This window comes from Hyaena hyaena, unplaced genomic scaffold (assembly GCF_003009895.1).
Source record: "Hyaena hyaena isolate Hyena2069 unplaced genomic scaffold, ASM300989v1 scaffold_617, whole genome shotgun sequence".
In the NCBI taxonomy this organism is placed as follows: Eukaryota; Metazoa; Chordata; class Mammalia; order Carnivora; family Hyaenidae; genus Hyaena; species Hyaena hyaena.
Window position 1 is genome coordinate 1041525 of NW_024081251.1, and position 24999 is coordinate 1066523.

At 38.4% G+C, this 24999-nt stretch overlaps 1 long non-coding RNA gene across 1 annotated transcript; it reads right to left on the reverse strand.

Annotated features, from left to right (window-relative positions):
* Positions 1-13922: 13922 nt before the first annotated feature.
* On the reverse strand, positions 13923-19067 carry LOC120248971. The gene is made up of 3 exons (XR_005532728.1): positions 19005-19067; positions 17417-17577; positions 13923-14135 (listed from the first exon to the last, which is right to left on the reverse strand). It is a non-coding gene; the product is annotated as an uncharacterized LOC120248971 (long non-coding RNA).
* Between the last annotated feature and the right edge of the window lie 5932 nt (positions 19068-24999).

Sequence of the window (24999 nt, forward strand, 5' to 3'; positions counted from 1 at the left end):
GTGCATGATTGATTTCTCTCTTTTTTAATTTTTTTAAAAGTTTATTTATGAGAGAGAGAAACAACACAAGTGGGGAGGGGTAGAGAGAGAGGGAGACACCGAATGCGAAGCAGGCTCTGGGCTCCAAGCTGTCAGCACAGAGCCTGACACGGGGTTCAAACCCATGAACTAGGAGATCATGACCTGAGCCAAAATCGGATGCTCAACGACTGAGCCACCCAGGCGCCCCATGACTGATTTCTGTATAGTTGTGATCAGCGTGACATGCAACTTTTTTTTTCAGTTTTATATTCTGACTGTTTTTCACTTAATATTATATTGTAAGCTTTTCCAGATTGTTATATAATCTTCATTTCTAAATATATGGATTATACTCTGTGGAGTGTTTATATCCTAATATAACCCCTAAATATTTAGAGAATATCTAGTTTTAATATTACAAATTAAGGCAAAACAATTTTTTAAATGTACCTTAAATTCTTAGAGAATGTGGCCTGTGCTGAAGTTTGCTCATTCTTGAAGCAGGAATAATGCTAATACTTGTCTCATTAGAATTTTGTGAGGACTAAGTTAGCGAATTTGTGTGAAGCTGTTAGAATATAGTAGGACATACAGTAAATGCTACATAAATGCTAGCATTTGTTAGCATCTTCCTCATCATGATTGTCATCATCGTTATTAGGTGACCATTTCAGAATCTAAGAGATCACCTTAAATAACACAAGACTATTTTCCGTCATGAATTATGATGAGTACGTCTGCAGTGAATTAAAGAGTTAGAGCATGGGGCGCCTGGATGGCTCAGTTGGTTAAGTATCTGACTTCAATTCAGGTTGTGGTCTCGCAGTTTGTGGGTTCAAGCCCCTCATTGGTCTCTGCGCTGACAGTGCAAAACCTGCTTGAGATTCTCTCTTTCCCTCTCTCTCTCTGCTCCTCTCCCACTTGCACTCTCTCTCTCATTCAAAAATAAATAAATATCAAAAATAATAAAGAGTTAAGGAATGACAATCAGATACATACTTGACTGAGGCAAATATATCTATATGTTTGTGTGTGGATGTGTGGATGTACATGCATGTAGTATATATACATTTTAACTAAAATGTATAATTTTAGTTCAATGAAATTTTAGTTAAGTAAAAAGAACTCTGTGGCGTTGAGAAATAAATTTTTGTCCCTTACATGTACAAGTTTTACTTACCTTAAGAATAGTAGAATTTGAGTGGTGCCTGAGTGGCTCAGTCGGTTAAGCATCCGACTTCAGCTCAGGTCATGATCTCGCGGTTGATGGGTTCAAGCCCCACATCAAGGCTCTGTGCTGACAGTTCAGAGCCAGGAGCCTGCTTCGGGTTCTGTGTCTCCTTCTCGCTCTCTGCCCCTCTCCTGGTTATGCTCTGTCTCTCAATAATAAATAAAAGTTAAAAAATTTAAAAAAAGGATTGTTTAAGAATAGTAGAATTTGAACTTGGCAAGCTGAAAAAGACTTTATACTTCCTCTAAACAAATTTGGTAAAAATAGAAAGCTGCAGCTGTCGTGTCCAGCAAAGATTCATCATGGTATTATTGCTTCTAAAATGTATTTCTGTGAAGTGATTATCTGCCACACACTTTGTTTATTGAAAGCAAATCGAAAAGAGTTGTGCCATTTTTTCCTACTTCATAAATAATGTTTCTGTGCAGGCTTTTATTATTTTCCTTATACCTACATGTGTGCACCATAAAAGTCATCTTTGACTTATCATTCACAATGGCTTGGTATTTTTTTCTTTATAAAGAATTCTTGTTAGCTTTTGTAACAGAGTATTCAGGGCCCAATCAGATGATGTGTCTCCCCTTCTCCCATCTGCCAGGTCTAAAATGCTACATATCAAAAATCTCTGAAATTTCCTCTACATATTTTTGAATTTAGTATTCAGAATTGTACATGGAAAATAACATTCTAAAGCAGTTGTATATACCAAAACTTATGAACTTTGTAATTAGATTGCCCTACATTGACAAGGGACTTGAGAATTTATCTAAGATTTTGTTTGAGCAGAATTCATTGTATTCACAAGAGCTGTATTAATACTGTTAATATCAGTGTGAGTGTATTACCCAGTGTATTAGAGTTCTCCAAAGAAACTGAACCAGTAATATCAATCTGTTGATCTGTCCATCCATCCATCCATCCATCCATCCATCCATCCATCCAGATAGAATGTCTGTCTAGATAGAATGGATAGATTGATGGATAGATACATAGATTTATTATCAGGAATTGACTCACATAGGCATGAAGGTTTACAAGTCCTAAGATTGGCAGTCAGCAACCTCAGTTCCAGTCTCAATCTGAAGAACTGGAAATGAGGAGAGAGGATGGTGTAGTTTCAGTCTAAGGCTGACAGGCTTGAGACACAGTAAGAGCCAACATTTCGGTCAGGTACAAAGGCAGGAAAAACAAAACAAATCCAAACCTCCAAACCCCCAAACAGTGGCCCTGTTAAAGGGCTATTGGGAAGGAGAAATTCCTTCTTACTCATAGGAGAGTCCATCTTCCTTCCCCCATCCCCGGCCTTCTCCTGATTGGATGGAGCCCACCCATATTGGGGAGATTACTACATATTTGTAGATTACTTAATCTACAAATTCAGATATTAATCTCATCCCCAAACATACTCATGTACACACCAAGACTTATGTTTGACCAAATGCCTGGGCATCCTGTAGCCCAGTCAAGTTGACTCATAAAATTAAGCATCACAGCCAGGAAGTGAGAAGCTTTGTTATATTTAATTAATATTATAGAAAAAGATATTCTGTTTGCATTCTCTTAATAATAATTAGCAAGAATCACAAAATAGAAAATAAAATGTGTACTTTACATAGAAACATTTGCTTTACAAAATAATTCATCCAATTGAATGTTCATAAATTCCTTTAAAATTATTCAGTTTTATGATATTTAAATTGTGCATACACATTTGGAGATGATCATTTCGTAAACGAGATTATTCATATGGTAAATATTAAAAGGCATCAGTTTATTACTCCTTTCTTCTAAAGCTTCATGATACGACATGATCTGATTTTGGAAGACCAAAGACATTAGACTTGACTAGTTTAGGTTGTAAGTATCAAAGACAAGTAAATGACACTGAGAAGCCAGATTGTCTAATTGACTATATTTTTAGTGACATGCACTATGTATGTTTCAAATTTTTTTGAATATGAAAACCCATGTTAACTGACAAGGTAAACCATATCCAATGGTGAAAGAATTCAGGGTTTTGAATTTATGTAAGATTTTCAGAAGTATTATAGATTGTTTTGATCGTATCTCTAGTTAGCTTGCTAAATTCTGAAACTTTAAAAACTGTACAGTAATGTTGTGAATACTCTGTATGCCCCTTGAGCCACCTCTAACATAAGTAAATATAATTTAACTAAATTCTTGAAAGTTGGTGATTCCTTACTGTTCTTTCATTTTTTCCCTCATTATCATTTCCCTGTTAATATACTTAGGACATATTTTCTGATTTGAATTAATATGATAGTTATAAGAAATCAAATGACAGGGAAAAATGTACAGCAGGCCCCTATAACTCATATCGTTTTAGTAATTAACAATGATTCTTTCTTTATATGGTAATAAGTGTGTTTTTACTTCTAATGTTAAAATTTTTCCTTTAATTGTGTCCAAGTTGTTTTATATTATACCCAAATAATGAGTCCATGTATACCTGCAGATAACAAAAAAGCAAACTTGATATTTCTGAACTTTTATTAGATCATAGTTAGTGATTTAGATATTGAGAGATTGGTAATTTGTTTTTGCATGATAGTTTCACTGTAAAGACCAGGCACGTTGATTTGCAAGTTTGTTTTATTAACGTGTGCCACTGGCAGAAGATTAGCATTCATCAATATTCATATACACAGCCAAACACATGTTTACAACTATTGTTACCCTTTATCACTATAGATGTTATGCTTTTCAGTCTAAACATGAAATGTGGAATGAGAGATTACTATGGAGAAAAAGAAAATAAACCATGCACATGAGCTACTTCATATTTCCACTAACAAATACTGAATAAACACGGCGGTATACTGAAGAGAAGATGAGTGTCAGGAGGGCTGGGGGGGGTTCACTTTTGTTTTTATTTTTGTTTCTTTTTTTTCTTTCTTTTCATAATGATCATAAGTAATGTGACCATTATGGCTTCTCATATAAAATTCGATGATTTTGAGAATCAAGGAAGGCTCTGTTAATAATTATTCCAGGACAGGGGCACCTTGTAAAAATTTTTCTGGTAAAAAGTAGCTTTATCTATTTAACTTGTAAAATACATTTTTAAAGATTAGAACCTAATTGTTATCAAAATCTTAAACAATTTCATAGAATTCTTAGTTCCTAGAGGATATATCCACAGTTATGTTTGAGAAGTACTGTTAGAGTACGATCATTTTCTTTATACATTAACCTGTTCTTTCTTGTTATTCGCAAGATTCTAAGAGCTTTAAAGAATTAAAGAAAAATGGATAAAATAAAGATGGCAAAAATGGGTGGTCTGTCATAAACTTTGTTTCTGGGAAGATGGAAGAGACAGACTTCCACTTACTCCTCCTGCTGAGCACACTAAAATTCTGGGTATTACATATAATACAAACATGAAGATGCTGAGAATGCAGACTAGTTAAGGACCTCAGGACACAAGGTACAATACAGGTGTGAATTACGTAGCTTTTCTTTTTAACAAGTATATTCTAGACTTGGTGCTGATGAAACAAATCTAGAAATGCCAACACGTGCAGACAGAAAAAGAAAAACAAAAACAAAAAACCCAGAATATCCTTTTCTATCCAAAAGACCAGGGATGGAGTAGCCTAGCAACATAGAAAACTTTTAGACAATAGTCGTACTTTTCCAGCTATACATCACAGAACAACTGTGGCTCCACACTCATCCCCACCGACAGTAACAAAGGCTGATGGAAAGCCTAGATTACCTCCCTTATGAGGCTCTAATGAATCTATAATGAATGCCTTACACACCTGCTCTCTTGGCAGGCCTGCTCTCTCCCTGCCGGCATGGCAACAGAAGAACCCTGGAGGTAAGCTGGGATTTTTCACTGTTGCCAAGTGGTCACAATGCCACTCCAACTATAGTGCCAGTGGAGATCACGTGTGATACCAGGACACCACTCCCACCCAGCAATAATGAGGAGTCCCCATTTCAACAGATAATGAGTGGGGAGCCTGGACTTCTGCTTCCATCGGCAGTAATGAGGTAGTGATCCCCTTTCGTTGCTGGAATAGTGTCAGAAAAAAAGCCAGCTAAAGCAGAAGGTTTCAATATGATTCAGAGTCTCACAACACAATAAAAATTCCCAGGTTTCAGAGGAAAACCATCAAGAATCAGCAAGATCTCAAATTGTATGAAGAGACTATCAGTCGTTGCTGATGTTGAGATGACAAAGATGTTAGAATTATCAGATATTTGAAACAACCATGATAAAAGACTTTAACAAACAAAGACAGATGTGCTTGAAATAAATGAGAAAAATAAGTCCAAGAAAAGATAGAAAATATATGAAGAAGAATAGATGGAAATTATAGAATTGAAAAATACAAATAAGAATAATAAAACTCATCAAATGGGATCAACTGAAGAATGGAGGGGATAGAGGGAAAAATCAGTGAACTAGAAGATGGAATAATAGAAATTGCACAATTTGAGCACAGAATATAGACAAAACAAGGAAGGAAGGAAGGCAGACAACAGGGAAGGGAGGGAGGGAGGGAGGAAGGAAGGAAGGAGACAAGGAGGGATGGAAGGAAGGAAGTGAGCCACAGAAATATGTGGGTCTATAAAAAAACGTTTAAAAATTGTGTCATCAGAGTCCTGGAAGAAGATAAAAGAAAGCAAGACTAAAAATGCTCAAAGAAATAATGGGTAAAAACTTCTCAAATTCTCTAAGCAACATAGAGCTGCAGATTCATGAAGCTGAGAGAATCCAGAATGTTGACATTCAAAACAATACAAAAAATCAAAGCGATAAAAACATTATAATTAAACTTCTAAAAACTAATGGCAAGGAAGACATTTGAAAGCAGCTAGAGGAAATGTACAGGTATACCCCAGAGATATTGCAGGGTCTTTTCCAGGCCACCACAATAATGCAGATATGATAATAAAGTCAAAGGATTTTTTTTGGTTTCCCACTGCATATAAAGTTAAGTCTGCACTATACTGTAGTCTATTAGGTGTGCAATAGCATTATGTCTAAAAGAAACCCAGCATACATACTTGGGTTTAATAATACTTTACTACTAAAAACTGCCAACCATTATCTGAGTTTTCAGGGAGTCATCATCTGTTTGCTCATGGAGGGTCTAGCGTCCATGTTGAGGGCTGCTGACTGATGGAGTGGTGGTTGCTGAAGGCGGAGGCAGAGTGGCAATCCCCTAAAATTGGTACACTCACCAGTCACGCTGCAGAAGAGTATGGCAGTTTCTTAAAAACGAAACATATGCTTTACCGTACAACACAGTAGTCACACTTCCGGTTATTTATCGCAGAGGAATGAAGACTTGTGGTCACACAAAACCTGGTTCGTGAATGTTTACAGCAGCTGCCTTCACATTAGGGAAAGACTGGAAATAACACTTATGTCCCTCAGTGGTGAATGATTAAACGAACCGCGGTACATCCATATCCTACTCAACAATAAGAAAGAACAAACTATTGATACGACATTTTGAATGGATCTCAAGGAAATTGCATGGAGTGGAAAAATGCCACAACTCAAAGGTCACATGCCGAATGATTCCATTTGTATGACAGTGATGAAATGATGAAATTATAGAAATGGAGGAGAGAGGAGTGGTTATGAGGTGTTGGGGGGTGGGAGCGGGGGAGGAGGGAAGAGTATTTGGCAGGAAAACCACAACAGGAGGGCAGGGGGCCCCTTGGGGTTGATGGAAGTTCTGCATCCTGACTGCTGATGGTACGATTGTGATGAATTATGGCTTTGCAACATGCTACCCTTGGGAAACTCGGAGAAGGAAACCTAGGATCTCTCTGCATTATTTCTTACAAAGACATGAACCTATACGTATCCTGAGATGAAGTTTAGTTACAACAAAACCAAACACAATTTCTGCCATCTTCCACAAAGGGATAGAAACTATCTCTTCCTACAGAAAACAAATAAGCTTGTTATTTGCATCTATTTTAAGGGGACAGTATTTCTTAGAAAATAACGAATTCTCAGAGACATTTAAAGACTAGTTCACACTAAACATGTAAGGCCAATAGAAGGTAATACTTATAGAAATATTAAGCCTTCTTTCCTGGATTCTTAGAGTATTTAGCACCTTATAAGTCTAAATGAACATGGTTAGTATTTATTCATAAAGCCTTTACCAAATATTAAGATAAAAATAAACAGTTCTTAACAATTGTGTCCTCTAGCTGTATGTGTTTTCCAAACTGATTTGAGAGACAGGCACTACAGTTTTAGGAAATAAATGAACATCTTATGTAACCATTGGGTTTTAATGTTACAGAAAACATTCACTTAGAAAAATTGTTCCTCTTTTATTGGTACTATACATTTATGTAATAGAAGGAATTTAGGGATGAAATGATTTCATCTGTAAACTAAATTTATTTATTTATTTATTTTTTTACTTTCTTGACTACAAGACAGAGGCTAGATTAAATTCAATCAGAGAATGTAGTTCCACCCTGATTTTTTGGTTTGTATGTATATATATATATATATACACACACACACATATATATGTATATATGTATATGTATGTGTTTATATATGTATATGTGTGTGTGTATATATATATATATATATAACTGGCTTCCTGTTTTTGTTTGTATATAAAAGAAGGATTCTGCAAATGACAATGGAAATGGCCAATGTGTTTTATTTGAAATTTATTTTTTTCCCTCTGATTGTAAGAGGGAAGGAAGCATAAAGCAGTGATTTCTTTGAAGGCAAGAGTACAGTTGTAGGAGACCTCTGAACAGTTCAGGAATAATGCAAACATGTTTTTCAAAGAGTTGACTTGCTAACGGAGCTTACTGCTGACCTCATTCATTTAGGTAAACGTAGATACCATGTCGAGCTACTTAAGAGTACTGGGGCATTATGGCAGCCGGTCAGTACCACAAAGTGTCAGAATATGGAATCAGAGGATGGTAATGTGTTCACAGCAAGTGCTCACTTCCCGAAGTCCCTTTTTTAATTTGCTTGTGTCTGATGTTTATATGTTCATTTGGAAAGAATCTCTGAATTACATTTTCTTTTTTGCATAACTCAGTAACCCTCAGAAATGTTATCTTTCTTTTGAAAGGAAGTCTTGACATTTGTGTGTCCCTGTGGACTTATAAAATGTCTGAGGATTGCCATGAATAAACACAGACTTGAAGAAAATAAAAAGTTGAGATTCTTTTAGCTTATAAAAGGCTGAAGATACTGTCTGCGGGTTTACTTAATAGGCTCTGTCTTTCAAAGATGTTTCCATTGTCCTGATTGTGCTCATTTTTCCAAAGTAGACAATGTGTGAGGGAGTAAGACTCTGGAGCAAACCAATCCCCTAAATCTTAAGATAGGATGCATTTTATTAGAGTATCTAGGGGAAAAGCCTGTCTCATAAGAAACTTGACAAGTGGAAGAATGATTACACAATGTGAAATTTTATTACTATTCACAGAAGTCCTCATTTCAAATAGTCTATTCTGTTGTCTCTGTTATTGGATTCAGATTCCATCATGCAGTTGACCTGACTGTGTTTAAGATTTGATGTGATATGGCCATTATCCTTTAGCGAAGTCAAGAAATTACAATTTTTGTCTATACTGTTCACCTTAAACCAAAATATTGCTCACCCCATTTCTTCTCTTTCCTTCTTCCCTCTTACCAAGTAATTGGAACAAGTTTGGGATTATTGTCAGACAACAATGAAAAATTTTATATGAAAAAAGCCCTTTAGAGCTTATAGACCAAACTCACTTATGACTGATAAACACGGAAATATGCTTTTTCTGTTTGTGGGTGTGCTGGAGCCATAGCTTTTCACTAATTTATAGATGGAACATTGGTCAGCATTTCCTCTGCTCCCTTTTATTTTCTTTAAGTATGAGTTAAATGGATGATAAATGCGTAATAAGAGAATTTATTTTAGTTAGAATTTCAGCGATGCCATAAGAAAGAGGAAACAACATTAAATGGGACCAGGAGAGTTTTACTTTCTTGTTGTAATATGTTATGTTAACTTTGTCCCTCCAATTATTTTTTTAGGTTTCCATAATTTATTTTTTAATGTTTATTTTTATTTTTGAAAGAGGGACAGAGAGAGACAGAGCATGAGCAGGACAGGGGCAGAAAGAGAGAGGGAGACACAGAATCTGAAACAGGCTCCAGGCTCTGAGCTGTCAGCACAGAGCCCGACACGGGTCTCAAACCCACAGACTGTGAGATCATGACCTGAGCTGGAGCTGGGTGCTCAACTGAGTGAGCCACCCAGATGCCCCTTTCCCTCCAATTATTAGGTTTCATATTGATAAGAGCACAATGCTCATACACCACTTAGCAGTAGACATGGGATTAAATGTAATTTCCTTTGGATACGTGGGTGTTGTCACGCTGGCCTTGCTGAATCCCTGAAGGATGTACTAACACATTCTGTGGCCATGAGCTAAAAGAGAGGACACACAGCCTCATTTGAATGGAAGCAAAACCTCAAGTATCCCTATTTGTGGTCCAAGTTCATGATTATAAACTTAATGCCAGTAGTGCTATCTTCTCAATGATTGTGGATTTTTAAAATACAGCCTTGCGTGCATATGTGTCTTTAGACAAACAAGTACATGTTCATTTGGAAAACGCAGTTCTTGGGCAGAAAGGTATAAATTTTGTGCATTTGTGTAAAGGTATTTAACTGAGGGTTTTATTCTGTCTTTGGACTTTATTTTGCCTTCGAATGTCTCCTGCCCTCTGTCGGATCTGGTCAGTTGGCATTTGGAAGTGCCACTCCTGTGTCATTTAATATGTAGCCTAATTAATGGCATAGAACTGTGCCTTTTAAACTGATAAAACATTCTGACATTAGAGAGAGAAGTGAGGAATGTGAGAACGACTGATGTCTGTGTTTTGGAGTACATCACAAACTTCCGTTCAAATGTGTGGGCTTTTGAAAGCTTAGTACCGGTGTTGCCAAGGATATTTTCTGTTCATTTTTACATCCTTAAGTATTTCAAAAGGAAATGGATCTGTGTGTTTGCATTCTATTTATGTATAATTCATCAAAACATTGTTCGGAAAGGAGTGGAAATAAAAACAAAAACTTACTAAGATATTTCTATTGTTATTTAAAAGTTGGACACTAAGAACTTCAGAGCCTGCAAAATTAGATAACACCTGCTCCCTACATTTACCTGTTTTGCACCTCAATTAATTTTTCTCATTTTGAGCAAATTTGAGATGCATGCTTTCTGTAGAAGTCTAAATGACTGATATATATAGGTATATATATGACATATATAATATAAAATTCTATTATATTATGATTATATATAATAATTAATATATGTAATATATTATATATATAATTACAGGAGGTTTTTATGATGTCATCTCCGACATAAGCTTATTGCCATATATAACAGAACTTAAGACTTCAAGAATGTCACTTGCTAGGTGGAGTCATTTAGTTAGATTTCCACTTGACTTTCCAGTACACAATTATAATGAAGTAGATATGAGTCATTCTCAAAGTCTGACTTTCTGGGATGGGTAAGATGTTTACATTTTTCAGCCTGTATTTTTCTCATCTACAAAATGGAAACAGTAATAATGCCTGTATTTCAATGAGGTCGTTTTGAGTTTTAAATAAAATTAGACCTTTGATGCATAAGCAAAACTGTAAATATTATTAACTTCATTTGATGAATAATTCACAAAAGAAGAACCTTCTATTTCCAATGTGCAATAGATTCATCCATTCTTTTATTTTAAAATATCCCTAAAGACTCTCTCTCTCAAAAATAAATAAACATTAGAAAAGTTTTAAACTCTCACTCTCAAAAATAAACATTAAAAAGGGGGGGGCGGGGACGCCTGGGTGGCTCAGTAGGTTAAGTGTCCGAGTCAGACTCAGGTCATGATCTCACCATTCATGAGTTCATGTCCCACATCGGACTCTGTGCTAACAGCTCAGAACCTGGAGCTGCTTCAGATTCTTTGTCTCCCTCAGTCTCTTCCCTCCCCCTGCTCATTCTCTGTCTCTGTCTCTCTCAGAAGTAAATAAACATTAAAAACATTTTTTTTAAATATCCCAAAAAGAACAAATTTACCCCATCTTGAATTTCCTGTTTCATACTCAGGCTAACCTCAGAGTGGCTGACCTCAGTTATGTCTTACTTGTGGGAGCTCCTTTGATTTAAATCTTAAGGCCAATTTTTATGTTATAGCAGATCTTATTCTAATGGAGTTTACCTTTTTCTTTAGTGTGCTGAATATATCTGGACACACCATTTTATTCTGTAAGCAATTTTACAAGAGTACTTACTATTCAAAATCATTTATTTGAGATTGTTCCTAAGAGTTTGTGAGTCACTCGAATTTAAAATAGAGGACAAGAGGGTTAGGAGGCACTCTAAAGAGAAAACACATTATATGACCTACTTAAGTGACTCATTTGTCACCTCTGCAATTCAAAAGCAGAAATGAAATGCTAAATTTACATAATCTTTTATTCTGAAGTCCATTTAAAAAGGTAGTGGTGTGGCTCTTGCCTTGCCGATTAAATTAGTATCTTTTTGTGTTGGTATCTTTTTTTTTGAGGGCTTTAAAAGGAAAACGGTGATTTCTTCTGTGTCAGTCTTCATATATTGCTTATACCATATAATGTTGTATCTGACTGCTGAGTTCATCTCTGTCCTGTACCTTTACATATATATACAAAATATATACATAAAAAATTGTATATAGGGGTGCCTGGGTGGCTCAGTCAGTTAAGCGTCTGACTTCACCTCAGGTCATGATCTCATGGTTCTTGAGTTCAAGCCCTGCATCAGGCTCTGTGCTGACAGCTTAGAAGCTCAAAGCCTGGAGCCTGCTACAGATTCTGTGTCTGCCTCTTTCTCTGCCCCACCCCCACTCATGCTCTGTCCCTCTCTCTCTCTCTCAAAAAAAAAAAAAATAGGAATTTTTAAGAAATAAAATAAAGAAGATGAGTGTCTCTCCATTAAAAAATTGTATATCAGTTTTTCAGTCCTAATCACTGATAGTAAGCAGGTTTTATAATAACTTGCCCCACTTTCTGTAAAAGAGTATATGAGCTATTAAAAGACTAAATTAGTTACAATAAAGGGGGAGATTCTTCCTATGATTGATTTTAGTTTATTAAAAATTTACCATTGGGGGCGCCTGCATGGCTCAGTCGGTAAAGCGCCCGACTTCGGCTCAGGTCATGATCTCAGGGTTCTTGGGTTTGAGCCCTGCATCGGGCTCTGTGCTGACAGCTAGCTCAGAGCCTGTCTTCAGATTCTGTGTCTCCCTCTCTCTTTGACCCTCCCCTGCTCAGGCTGTCTCTATCTCTCTCTCAAAAATAAATAAAACATTTAAATAAAATAAAATAAAATGAAATAAAATAAAATAAAATAAAACAAAATAAAATAAAACAAAATAAAATAAAAATGTACCATTGAAAGTTAAGTAATTTTGAAGTTATAGAAAACAAACATCAAGGGATATTACTGTTTGTCAGTAGCAATAAATTCACTAATTACTTCTAAACCTTGAGTTAACTAGAAAATACACCTCTAGATTTTTTATGATTTTGAAAAATACAGTGTTTCTTTGATAGTCTGTTGGGGTTTGCTGGTTGACTTGGTATTTTCAACTTCTGCCTCAGTTGGAAGAAGGGTGCTTGGACTATCTCCTATTCAAAAGTACTAGACTCTTTTAGGTCCTGTATTATTTTGGTTTTATTTATTTATTTTTGACATAAGACACTGATGGGAGAATGCTAAGATTCAAGCGGTTTCTTTGAATGATTGAGTTTTTTCTATAAATAGTGTTTTTATGGATACCAGAAAAATTTTTAAAAAAGTACAAAAGATTGACAGCTGTTTCCGCATCCCATTCTGGCCTCTCATGAAATGTGTTTGCACATTCATGATTTAAATTCTGCTTACAGTGTCCACACCTCGCCCCCTACACCATGCCTAATCACTGCCCACCCTCCACAAGGCACTCCCCACGGTTTTTCCAGCCACACTAAAGGGTTACGTGCAGTGGTCTGCTGGCAAACTGGGTCTCCAGAATCCAGAGGTCCCATGGTAGCTCTGGTGTTGCTGTGGTGTAAACTCACCCACCCTGACCGATCTTTTTCACAGCACTGGTGTGAGAACACTGAAGGCAGAACTGGGAAAGGTACTCAGAATCTGTTGTTAGGTGTGGGTATGGGCTGGCTCAGCACAACGCCGAGTCCCTTGTCTCTGAACCTTTCACCTTTGGGCTTCTTATACCCTTTTTAATCATAAGAAACCTCTGTTCACAAAAGCTTGTCAAATGTTTGGAGATAATTGATATGCCTGGAATTTTTTTTTCTTTGTCTTCACTCCCATTTTATTTTACCTCCATCTTTGGTCAAGTTCCATTGGCCATTTTTGAATAGTAGAGAGGGCACTAGACTCTGGAACTGGCCTGATCCGTGCTGGACCAAGTAACTGCGTGTCCCTTAGTATGGTATGCTAGTCACGTGGCCCCGTACTTTCTCATAGGACCAGTGAGGTGGCTTCTGTGGTTGCACAGTCAATATTAGACCCCTAACTCTTCTTCACTATTCTACAGTTGAGCCAGTTTTCTCATTCTGCAACTGTACAACTGTTTTTATTTTTAATTCCCTTCACGTAATGTTATTTTATTATGAACCCACATGTGGCACAAAATTAAGACATGGACCCTGCTTCCAACAGCCTTACCACCTGGTGACAAATATGTGTGTAGGTCACAGTGCATAGATTATAGAAGCTGACTATGTGGATTTGAAAGCAGGCTCTGTCATTTATCAACTTTGCCAACTTCAGAGCACTAGCTGACCTCCCCATGGTTCCGTTTCTTCCCCTAAAATGAGAAAAGAGACATTGCCTACATCAGAGGGTTGCTGTGAATATTACATGAATTTGTACATTCTCTCTACTGTCAGCTGCTGCTGGTGTGATTTTACCATCGTCGTCATTGTCATCAATATCATTAAAGTGCCCCTTGGTGGACAGAACAGTCTACTGGGCCCGGAGGCGTCGGGGAAGGTGGCTAAGCTGGGGAGAATCAGAAGCTGAGACTTAAGAGAGATCTGTAAAAGTGTCCTGTATTAAAAAGGGAGAAAGGCATTTTATGCAGAGATAATAAAGCATGAGGAGACTTCAAGGTGTGAAACAGTTTAGAAGTGTAGTTATTTCCTATGACTAACTGCAGTGTAAAGGAAAGAACAGGGAAGGCAGTGTCATGATGAGGGTGGGCAGGGCCAAGTGCTAAGGGGCCTGGAACATGGTGCCCAGAGGCTTAGATATCTCTGATTGTTTTAACAAATGTCCCCTGGGTGTCTACAGCACGTGCTCCTGGGCACAGTCCCTGGAGAACTGTGGGAAACAGGACAGCTGGGCCCCTGCTCCCAGGGAGTGTTTTTTTAGGGAGTTATATGATGAGTTTGTGTGGAGGGTATGATATAGTTGTGGGGGGGGTGAGAAGTGGGTGCCCAGGCATTTAGGAGACCACTGCAGGCTTGGTGAAGGGGGAAATATGGCTGCTGTGTATGACCTCCCATGGTGAAGGATGACCCCCTAAATGAGGACTTCTGGATTCCTGGTTCATTGGTTTATAACAATTATACAAATACGGAGTGAGCTGTTAGCATGCTACTTGAGATTCTTCCAATGGTGGATGAGACAGGCAAGGTCTCTGTCCGCGTGGAGCCTCCGTTCTGTGAGCAGTAAGAAGCCATTAAAGCTTTTTGTCAGAACATTGTGGAGATGAAAAGTCCATGCTAAAAGGAGCAGAGAAGAAAGATACAAGGGACCTGGTGCCTGATGACGTCACAGAGTCCCAGGACCAGTCCTGGACAGCTACTGTCTAGACTTCTCTTTACCTGTGAAAAAGAAATCCCAGTTTGGTTATGCTTCCATAGGCAGTATTTTGCTACATGCGACTAAACTCAATCCTAACTGTTAAACTAATAAGAGTGCAATAAGATACTTGTAAGTGCTTAGGAAAAAAGAAAATGAGCTCAAGACTGCTGATACTACTTTATATTTAAGAAATTTAGGAAAAGCTTCTCTTCGGTGCTGATACCTGAGCTGAGATCTGAAGGAGCCAGCCCTGGAAACATCTGGAGGGGAGCATTCCAGAGGGAGCAGCTAGGGGGTTAGTGAAGCCCATTTGGGGCCACAAAGAAGGAAAATGTGGCTGGAATGTGGTGGAGGCAAGGAGGTTAGTTTGGAGGCTGGTGTATTTGTTGTGGGGAGACACAGCGGGACTCACCTGGAGAGCTAGAAGTTGAAACAGCCCCCAAGTATACAGATTTGTGATGTGTTAGAGGTTATTTCTGTAACTGTAACTGATTGGGGGCTATGAGAGAAAGGGGAGAGTTCAATATAACACACAGGTGTTTGGTTTGAACACATGATCAATGTTGATGCCATCAGGAACAAGAACGGGAAGAGCAGAGAGAAAAGAGGAATGTCACTGGGGGAGGGGCTTCAAATAAATGTCATTTGAGGGGGTTAAGGTTTCAAATAACTTTAAAGTGGAGATATCCAGAGGGAGTTTGGTTATATGAGTCTTTTAAGGGGACAGAACAGAAGTATAAATCTGAGACTTGGTGTTGGACATGCTGTGCCTGCAAATAATATAAGAGTGCGACACATTCTTCAATTAAAGTTTGGGAGTATATGCGTATCCTCCCAGTCCAGATGAGGTTGGATGTAGAATCTAAATAGAGAACTGTAATGGAAATACATGGAAATTGTATTAGTGGCTTGGAATTTGATTAGTATGCTTGTTCTTTTGTGATGCCTGACATTAGCAATATTGATTTCCTTTACAAGTCAAATTTCCATTACAAGTCAAAGATGAATGAATGGTTTATATATAAACCATCGTATAAAATTTGGCGGGTTATGCATTTGTAATTGTTATTCTAAAGTACTTCAGGAATGCAGAAGAGTATGGGGATAATATAACAAACACCAATATACCCACTATTTGCCTTAAGAAAAAAAAATTACAAGGAAAATTGACACCCTGCATATACTTCTCTCTGACTCTCTTCTCCTCACTTGCCCAGAGACTTAACTTTTATCCTGAATTTTGGAATTTGCCATTGTCACTCGTGAATTCATCCGTGTTTTTAATACCCTCTTTATGTGCACATCTACTATTGCATTAGTAAAATTGAATGCCAGTAATTTGCATGTTTTAAACTTTAAATAAATGATATTATATTACAGCTTTCTTATGCAACCCAACTTTTTTATTTTGGCCATATTTTGAGATTAATCCATTTTACTGAGAATTAGTGGACTGTGTAAATAAGTATATGAAGGAAAAACAGGACTGTAAGCTGAAACATTTTTCATGAATTTTTTTCAAATATGAATATGATGTAATTAGTTATGATATTGCCTAAATCACCAAGAATAATACTGCGTGTGTTCTTTAGAAAAGGTCCTCTGGCTATTTGTCGTCTTAGGTAGAATATGTAATATTTTGCTAACTTGTGATTGGATTTGTGTCTCAATCCGTATTTTTGGGACTGACGGTTAGTCAGGTAGAATGTGAAGAGTTCTGCTCTAAAATTAATAATCAAAATCCTTTATGTTTCCATGCTTGTCAGATGCCAAATTGATTTTAGTTATTCCTCTTTAGGGAATACGTTTGAAAAGGTAATGAAATTTTGGATCCAGGTTTGCTTGTTATCAAGGCATACTAGAGACTCTAATGAGGGTCATGAACTTAAAATAATTTTTTTAAATGTTTATTTTTGAGAGAGAGAGAGAGCGCGTTCAGGGGAGGGACAGAGAGAGAGAGAGAGAGGGATACAGAATCTGAAGCAGGCTCCAGGCTCTGCTGTCAGCACAGAGCCTGATGTGGGGCTTGAACTCACAAACCACGAGATCATGATCTGAGCTGAAGTCAGATGCTTAAACGACTGAGCAACCCAGGTGCCCTGAAGGTCAAGAACATTTAAATGTGAAATATATTCACTGAGGTCTTTGAGGATCCTTTGTGTAGAGTAAATCAAATGCATTTGATAACTTTCTAGTGTCTGACCTGGTATCATCATTTACCTGGTCAATATTTCCATATCTTATTATTTCACAGATAACGACACACACCTGGGGCAGTACCTGGTTATGTGCCTTCACACACAGCCTCCTCCACCAGCGGCAAGATGATCTGGTGCAAGAGGAGAAATACGACATATCTGACACTGGCTCTTAGATCTATCATCTGTTTATCAAGGGTGGCAAGCAAGTCAGTTCATGTCCATACAGCTTCGTTTCTTTACCTGAGAAGACAGGGATGATAATATTGACCTTGCAGTTGTTGTCAGAGTTAAATAAAATAGCGTTTGTGGAGCGCCTCACACGGCGCCTGGCACGAGTCAGGCTCTCAAACGCTTCTTCCTTCCTTCCTAATATATAGCTTGTCATTAATCACACGTTGTGTGTAATGAATTTGCCAAGTGAGTGTCCTTCCTACGTTATTAGCAATTACCTGGAGGTGTATTAAGCAGATCCTCTGGCCGTCAGGATAGGTTGTAAGGACACTGGTGGTGGGCTCTTGCTGGCAAGGAGTGTGCGAGGGATGCTAGTTTTTATTGGGACTGAAGAAGTGCATTTGACCTCACTTTTAACTTGAGCTTGATCACATCATTTGGCTTAATTTTGCAGCTCTCGTTTTTCAAATTTAATAACAGGAAAGAAGGGTACACAGGTAGAGGATTAGGCATTCCAGATTTGTCCAGCTTTAGAAAAGTGCTAAAAAGTTAAGACTATTAAAGTAGCCCCATTTTCTTCTGCTTATCTCTTAGTGGGTGTTAATTTTGCTGATACTTTTATGAGTCAAAGCTACAGAGGTTTATTCTGTTTAATGTCCCCTACATTTTAACATAGAGTCTTTGGTTGTTTTCTTTTAAAAAATAATGGTACTGTACTTTTTTCCCTCAAACTATTTGGCATAGGCTCCCTTTATCAGAACCTCCTGGAGTAGAGGCAGGGAAGGTTGTTATAAATGCAGGTGTTTGATGGGGTGCCTGGGTGGCTCGGTCGGCTGAGCGTCCAACTTCAGCTCAGGTCATGACCTCACTGCTTGCAAGTTCAAGTTCAAGCCCCGTGTCAGGCTCTGTGCTGACAGCTTGGAGCCTGCAGCCTGTTTCGGATCCTGTGTCTCCCTCTCTCTCTCTGCCCCTCCCTTACTCATGCTCTGTCTCTGTCTGTCTCTCAAAAATAAATAAATATTAAAAAATAAAAAAAAAATAAATAGGTGTTTGAGACGTGCAGGGAATGGAGGGACCTCCCCAAATCTACCTGAGTCTCTGGCAGTTGCATGAAGGTCATGGACAGACTCCCCAGGTGACCCTCCAGGTGACAGGGACATACTCAGCTTGGAACCCGTGGATCTAAGTTTTCTAACTGGAAACAATTCCAAGGGGGCACTGTCTCGCCACCACAACCTACTAACTAATAAAAGATGAGGGATTCAGTGTGATTTAAATTTATCCCTAAAATTTTGACCCCACACTATAATGCTCTATGCTATAATTTCCGGAAATTTTCCAAAATTAGGAAGGCAATAAACAGCTATTTCTTATTGTGCAAAATAGTCATTTCTCTCCCTCTCCTTCTCTGTCTCTGTCTGTCTCAGTCTCATATAGGACGTAGTTGTTTATATAAGGAGCTTTGAAAATGACAAAAGCAGGAAAATGAAAATCACCTGTCACTTCACCTCCCAAAGGTGGTCTGTCACACACTGGGACACTGTGGCAGTGCCCTTGGGGTGTGGAGTTCCAAGGTTAAGAGCTGGACTTCCGGGGCCCGACTGCCTGCATTCAACTCCTAACTGTCACACTTGCTGGCTATGCAACTGAGGGACTTGCTCAATCTTTCTGTGCCTCAGTTTCCTCATCTGTAAAATGAGAATAATAACTGTGGTATTCTTATACATTGGCTTATCTACGTAACCTCCTTGTATTTTTTTTTTAATTAATGTTTATTTATTTGGGAGACAGAGAGATAGAGCACAAGAAGGGGTGGGGCAGAGAGCAAGGGAGACACAGAATCTGAAGCAGGCTCCAGGCTCGGAGCTGTCAGCACAGAGCCCAACGCGGGGCTGGAACCCACAAACCATGAGATCATGACCTGAGCCAAAGTTGGACACTCAACCAACTGAACCACCCAGGTGCCCCTCTCCTTGTATTTTTGTAAAGGCTGAACAAATACATATAAAATGCTTAAGTTTCTCATGCTCAATTTTAGCTATTGTTTTAATTTTTAATTTATTTTAGTTATTATAAAAAATGCCTGCAACATATAAATAATATATGCATTCATACATTATAAATAATGCTGCTATGGCTATTTGTGCCTATGGGCATACATTTTCGTTTGCCTTCAGGATGCATCTAGGACAGAATTACTGGGTCCAGCAGGGAAATATGGTCACATACCTTTAACTGTCCGAGGAACTGCCAGACTATTTTCCAAATGCCTATTGATATTCATATTTAGTTTGTTTCATATCAATGATCAAGAGATCACAAAGCACTGAGAAGTCTAGTATTAAGGGGGCAAAGTATAAAATGTAATTGTCACTTTCTTACTTTGGGTTCAGACTACCTGGTGTGTGAATACTAACTCTTTCAGTTTCTAAATCGAAGATCCGTAAACACTTTCATAAATGGAGCTGCAAACAGAAAGTCGTACACGTAAAGGGCATACTCTGGTGGAAATGCTATTACGGCCAGGGCCCACTGAGGTTCCCTGGCCCACTCCGTTCAAGAGTGCTTTCAATACAAAGGGCACCATCTGGCCCTAAGCGCTTAGCAACTCGGGCCTTTAAATGCACGCCTGTGGTCACCAAAGTGGCTCAGACACATTCTGAATTGGAAGACAACATTTCAGTTACTCCATTTCTGCAGAACACATACTTCTCTTAACCTCTTTGTCATTTGTCACCCTTCCTCTGTCCTGTACCCTCCCTCACCCCCAGCCCCCAGCATGTGACAACATGATTGATTTGGCATACTGAGCATAGTAAGCACTGAATCAATATGGCGTCTCAAAAGGGTGTTGCAAAATGGCGGAGTCCAGAGATGACCATGTAGTATAGAAGTTGGCATGTTTTCTTTTGGACTTTTGAAAGGGGCGGGAGGGGGGGGTGGGGAAGAGTCACTATTTTAACTGGTATAGGTAGTTCGTATCGCAAGAATGGCAACGTTTGCCATCATTATGAAGAAAAAAACAAATAAAAATCCCTTGGAGTTTCAGTAATATTGTTTGCATCTATTACCTGGAGATGTTTGATTTTCCTCACAGCCCACATCTGCTTAATTCAAATTATGCACATGTCTCTCTGGACCGTAATTTCTTCCAGCTGTTAAGATACTGGAGCGGAAGATCTACATATTTAAAGCAGCTGCTTAACTTAGAGGACTGCTCTGTGTTTAGCTCTTAAAACTGGACCATAGATTTTCAAAGACTTCCATCTTTTTTTAAAAAGTTTGTTTTGTCAATTATTAAGTTGATTCACTTAAATGTATTTAGAGCTTTTCAGTATTCTTTTTTAAAATTCTTTTTAATGTTTATTTACTTTTGAGAGAGAGAGAGACAGAGGCACGAGTTGGGGAGGAACAGAGAGAGGGGGAGACACAGAATCTGAAGCAGGTTCCAGGCTCCCAGCTGTCAGCATGGAGCCCGACACAGGGCTCGAACTCATGGACCGTGAGATCATGACTTGACCCTAAGTCAGATGCTTAACTGACTGAACCATCCAGGTGCTCCAGCTTTTCAGTATTCCATGTTCAGAATCTGGGCACAGAGCATGGTACATTTTTGCTTATGTTGCCATTCTGGAAGTAGAGAGTTGCTCTGTAGACATGTAAAATATTAGCCTCAATCTGGTCCAAGGAAGTACCTGGATTATTAGGAATAAGACCAGGAAAGAAAGAAATTGAGTGAACTGGAAAATATAGTAAACAAACTTTGTATCTGCCTAAAGGGAAATTCTGGAAATCAGAATTTTGGAGACATTGATTGACGTATCGCCCGCACACTGCACCCCCCAAATTTTCCTACTCGAGAGCAGAATCAACTTCATCAAGATCTCCATCTTTATCAAGATGTTCCAAATACAGTACACTGATTCTGCTGCTTTTAAGGCATATAACTGTGAAAACGAGAATGCAAGAAATAATTTAGTATATTGCTTCCAACTACAGCCTGAAACGTAATTTTCTTCTTGCCACAGACTGGGCAGACTTGATCAGATAATTAGGCAACCTGAGCACTTCTTCGCACAGGACAGTCTCCTTCAGAACCAGGCCTGCACACCCAGGGTAATCCTTGATTCACTGGGTGCGGCTGGGGGTGGAGGCCTAGGGAATCATATGATGGGGGAAATGTATGGTACCTAAATCAAGATTTTTTTTTATTTAAAAATATTGCTTACAAAAATAGAACAGAATGTGCAAATACTAACCTTCAACAATTTTGTTGTTAGATCTTGTGTAAATGCAGACCAAAGATCATTAGCACCCTGTCCTCAGTTGCCAGGCAGGTATTTTAAACTGTGAGTTAGTGGAGATAAAATCCTAGAAAGGGATGAAGCCTTTGGGGAACTAGGGAATGGATGCCCCATTTAAAGGCATTATTATCCTTTAAAAATTTTAATGGTTATTTATTTATTTGTTTTGAGAGAGAGAGACAGAGAGAGAGAGAGAATGAATCCTAAGCAGGCTCCACACTCAGCGCGGAGCCCAATAGGGCTTAGTCTCACAACTGCGAGATCATGACCTGAACTGAAATCAAGAGTCAGAATCAGAAGCTCAGCTGACTGAGCCCCCCAGGTGCCCCTATTATATGATGATGATGATGATGATGATGATGATGATGATGATGATGTTTAGAATTCAGTGCCACCAAACAGCAGGATTCCCTGGAAAGATGCCCAGTATCCTTGCTCTTGAATATAATTTATGAAGACCTTTCATTACTCAACATGTTCTGAATGATATATTCTAAAAATACCTTTCCTCTTTACTTAAATTTGAGGGACTTTTTTTTCTAACCTCTTAACTAAATTACACATCACCGAGTGTGAAACAGCTACAGTTAAAGTAGGAGTCTTGACACAAGGTGTTCAGGTATGTGAGGGATAGACACACCAGCTGTCTCTACCTTTGAAAATTTGGCAACTGCAACCGCCTTGATCTAATCCCCTTGCGTCCCTAGGACACTTGATTGCCTGCACAAGGTCACTTCTTATCTGAGCTGCGTCACTGTGTCATTTATTGGAATACATTTACGAAAAAAGAAAATGAGATTACACTTACGTTAACATTGAATTATTTGCAGTGCTGCAGAGTCAGCCGACCCTTCGTTTTGCTGTTTTTCTGTCAACATGGGTAATGGCAGCTGCATTAAACCTCTGCTTCTGCAGAATGGCTGCAAGGTTTGTCTCACCTTGATTTTCGGCTGCATTCTCAACATTAAGTAGAGAAGAAAGTAAATTAAGTGAATATTTTTAACTATTCCTTTGGCTCAGATATCCTTTATCTTCTTTGGTACAACAATATAGTTTTTACTGGTCTGTAAAACCAAAAGTTTAAGAACAAATAAGAATCATGTATAATACATTTCCGGTGGTAGAAAACCTATTGCTTTGAAAGACAGCCTAATTCTTCTATGGGCATCAATAATAATTCTAAGAAAGCTCAATATGTTATAGTACAGTCTTCACACTTTCTATGCTGATTATTTCCTCTGTTTTATTTTATAAGCTAATTTTATTTTAAAACTTCAAATATTCAGGGCACCTGAGTGGCTCAGTTGGTTAAACGTCAGTCTGACTCTTGATTTCGGCTCAGGTCGTGCATGATCTCACATGAGTGAATTTGAGCCCTGCGTTGGGCTGGTCTCTGCAATGACAGTGAGGAGCCTGCTCGGGATTCTCTCCCTAATTCCCTCTCTCTCTCTGTCCCTCCCCTCCCCCCCACGCAGTCTCTTTCTCTCTCTCTCTCACAATAAAGAAATAAACTTTAAAAAATAAACAAAACATGATATTCACTGGGGAATATAATGTTTATGATAATCATAATTCTTATGCCCTAAAGCAGTTCATACTGCTTGCCCTTACCTATCACAGCTCTGTTTCTGAAACCTCCATTCAGAGTGTTTCGTAGCCCGTGGGGTTCAGCATAGCATCCTCTGTGTGCATCTGCCTCTCCCCGCCCCTGGCTTGAACCTCTGTGTGCCAAGTCTGGACAAAATGAAGCTATTATAATAGGTGATATCTAAGATCTGCTCCTTTAAATTAAAAAAAAAAAAACATGCAAAGGTGGCTCGAAAGGAAATATTAAAATTTGGATTCAATCCATACATTGAACGAAAGCCAGGGAAAAGAACCATGGCAATGGTATGAAGCAGTAGAAGAGTGACTTAGGCAAAGGTCTTTTGAATGAAATAGAAAAAGAAGCCAAGTAGAATAAAGAAGCCAGATATGTAGTTTGCCAAAGCCAACTTTAGTTGTCTCTCTGTTGTTTCATTTTGACGATAATCTGAGGCAGGTTCTTAACTTTGGTCTGTTTTCTTTCTCTCTGTATTTTGCACACTGTTCAAGAAACTCATTTGCCTCCACTGCACCCCCAAGGTGGGTAACTCAGTTGTGTAGATTCTTCAGAACTCCTGTCTGTGGCTCCGTAGATCACATACTTTGGGGAGCCATGTGCCGTACTCGCTAACGCTGATCGGGATTCTTCATTTGTTCAGACTCCCAGATATCAATGAGTAAAAAAATGACAAGTAAATCAACTGCATAGACGTTTTTCGGTCTTTCTTAGCCAATTGTGTAGCCACGAGATGTAGACATACTTATTTACACATGAGCTACATACAAGAATGTGTTTCCTACTTTTTGTGCACAAGAGTCTCCAGATTTGCATATTTAAGAAACTTGTGCTTATGTAACATTCTAGACATTCTGTCCATGTTATCCTGGTGTCGGATTTTCTGCATAGAAGCATCAAATATATATTGCCTGTACATTTGTTAAACTCTGATTAAGTAACCACCAGGCCCTTATCCTCTCAAAGATGTTTTCAAATGTCCTATTCCAAAAAAGTGGATTCCTTTGATTAATTCCATGTCTGCAAATTTGTGCATTCCATTTGTGTAAATATAATCCAAACATGGGGGCGCCTGGGTAGCTCAGTGTTAAGTATCCAATTGTTGATTTAGGCTCAGGTCATGGTCTCACATGCTATAGGATCTCACATCCTATGTCTCACATCCGACATAGGATGGAGCCCTGTGTCGGGCTGTTCACTGAGCTTGTAGCCTATTTGGGATTCTCTCTTTCTTTCCCTCTGTCCCTGTTCCCTGCTTGTGTGCTCTTTCTCCTTTCTCTCTCTCTCTCTCTCTCTCTCTGAAATAAATAAAAATTATATATATATATATATAATTATACATATAATGTGCTCTCTCTGTCTCTAAAATAACACACACACACACACACACACACACACACACGTGTATATATAATCCCAAATATGGGTATCTATATTTCCTGTTCAATACATTGGTTCCCCACTTGTAAGATACTGTTCTCAATTTTTTCCTTGTTGGGCGTAAATAAAATTATAGGCATGGGGCACCTAGGTGGCTTGGTCGGTTGAGCGTCCGACTTCGGCTCAGGTCATGATCTCACAGTTCAT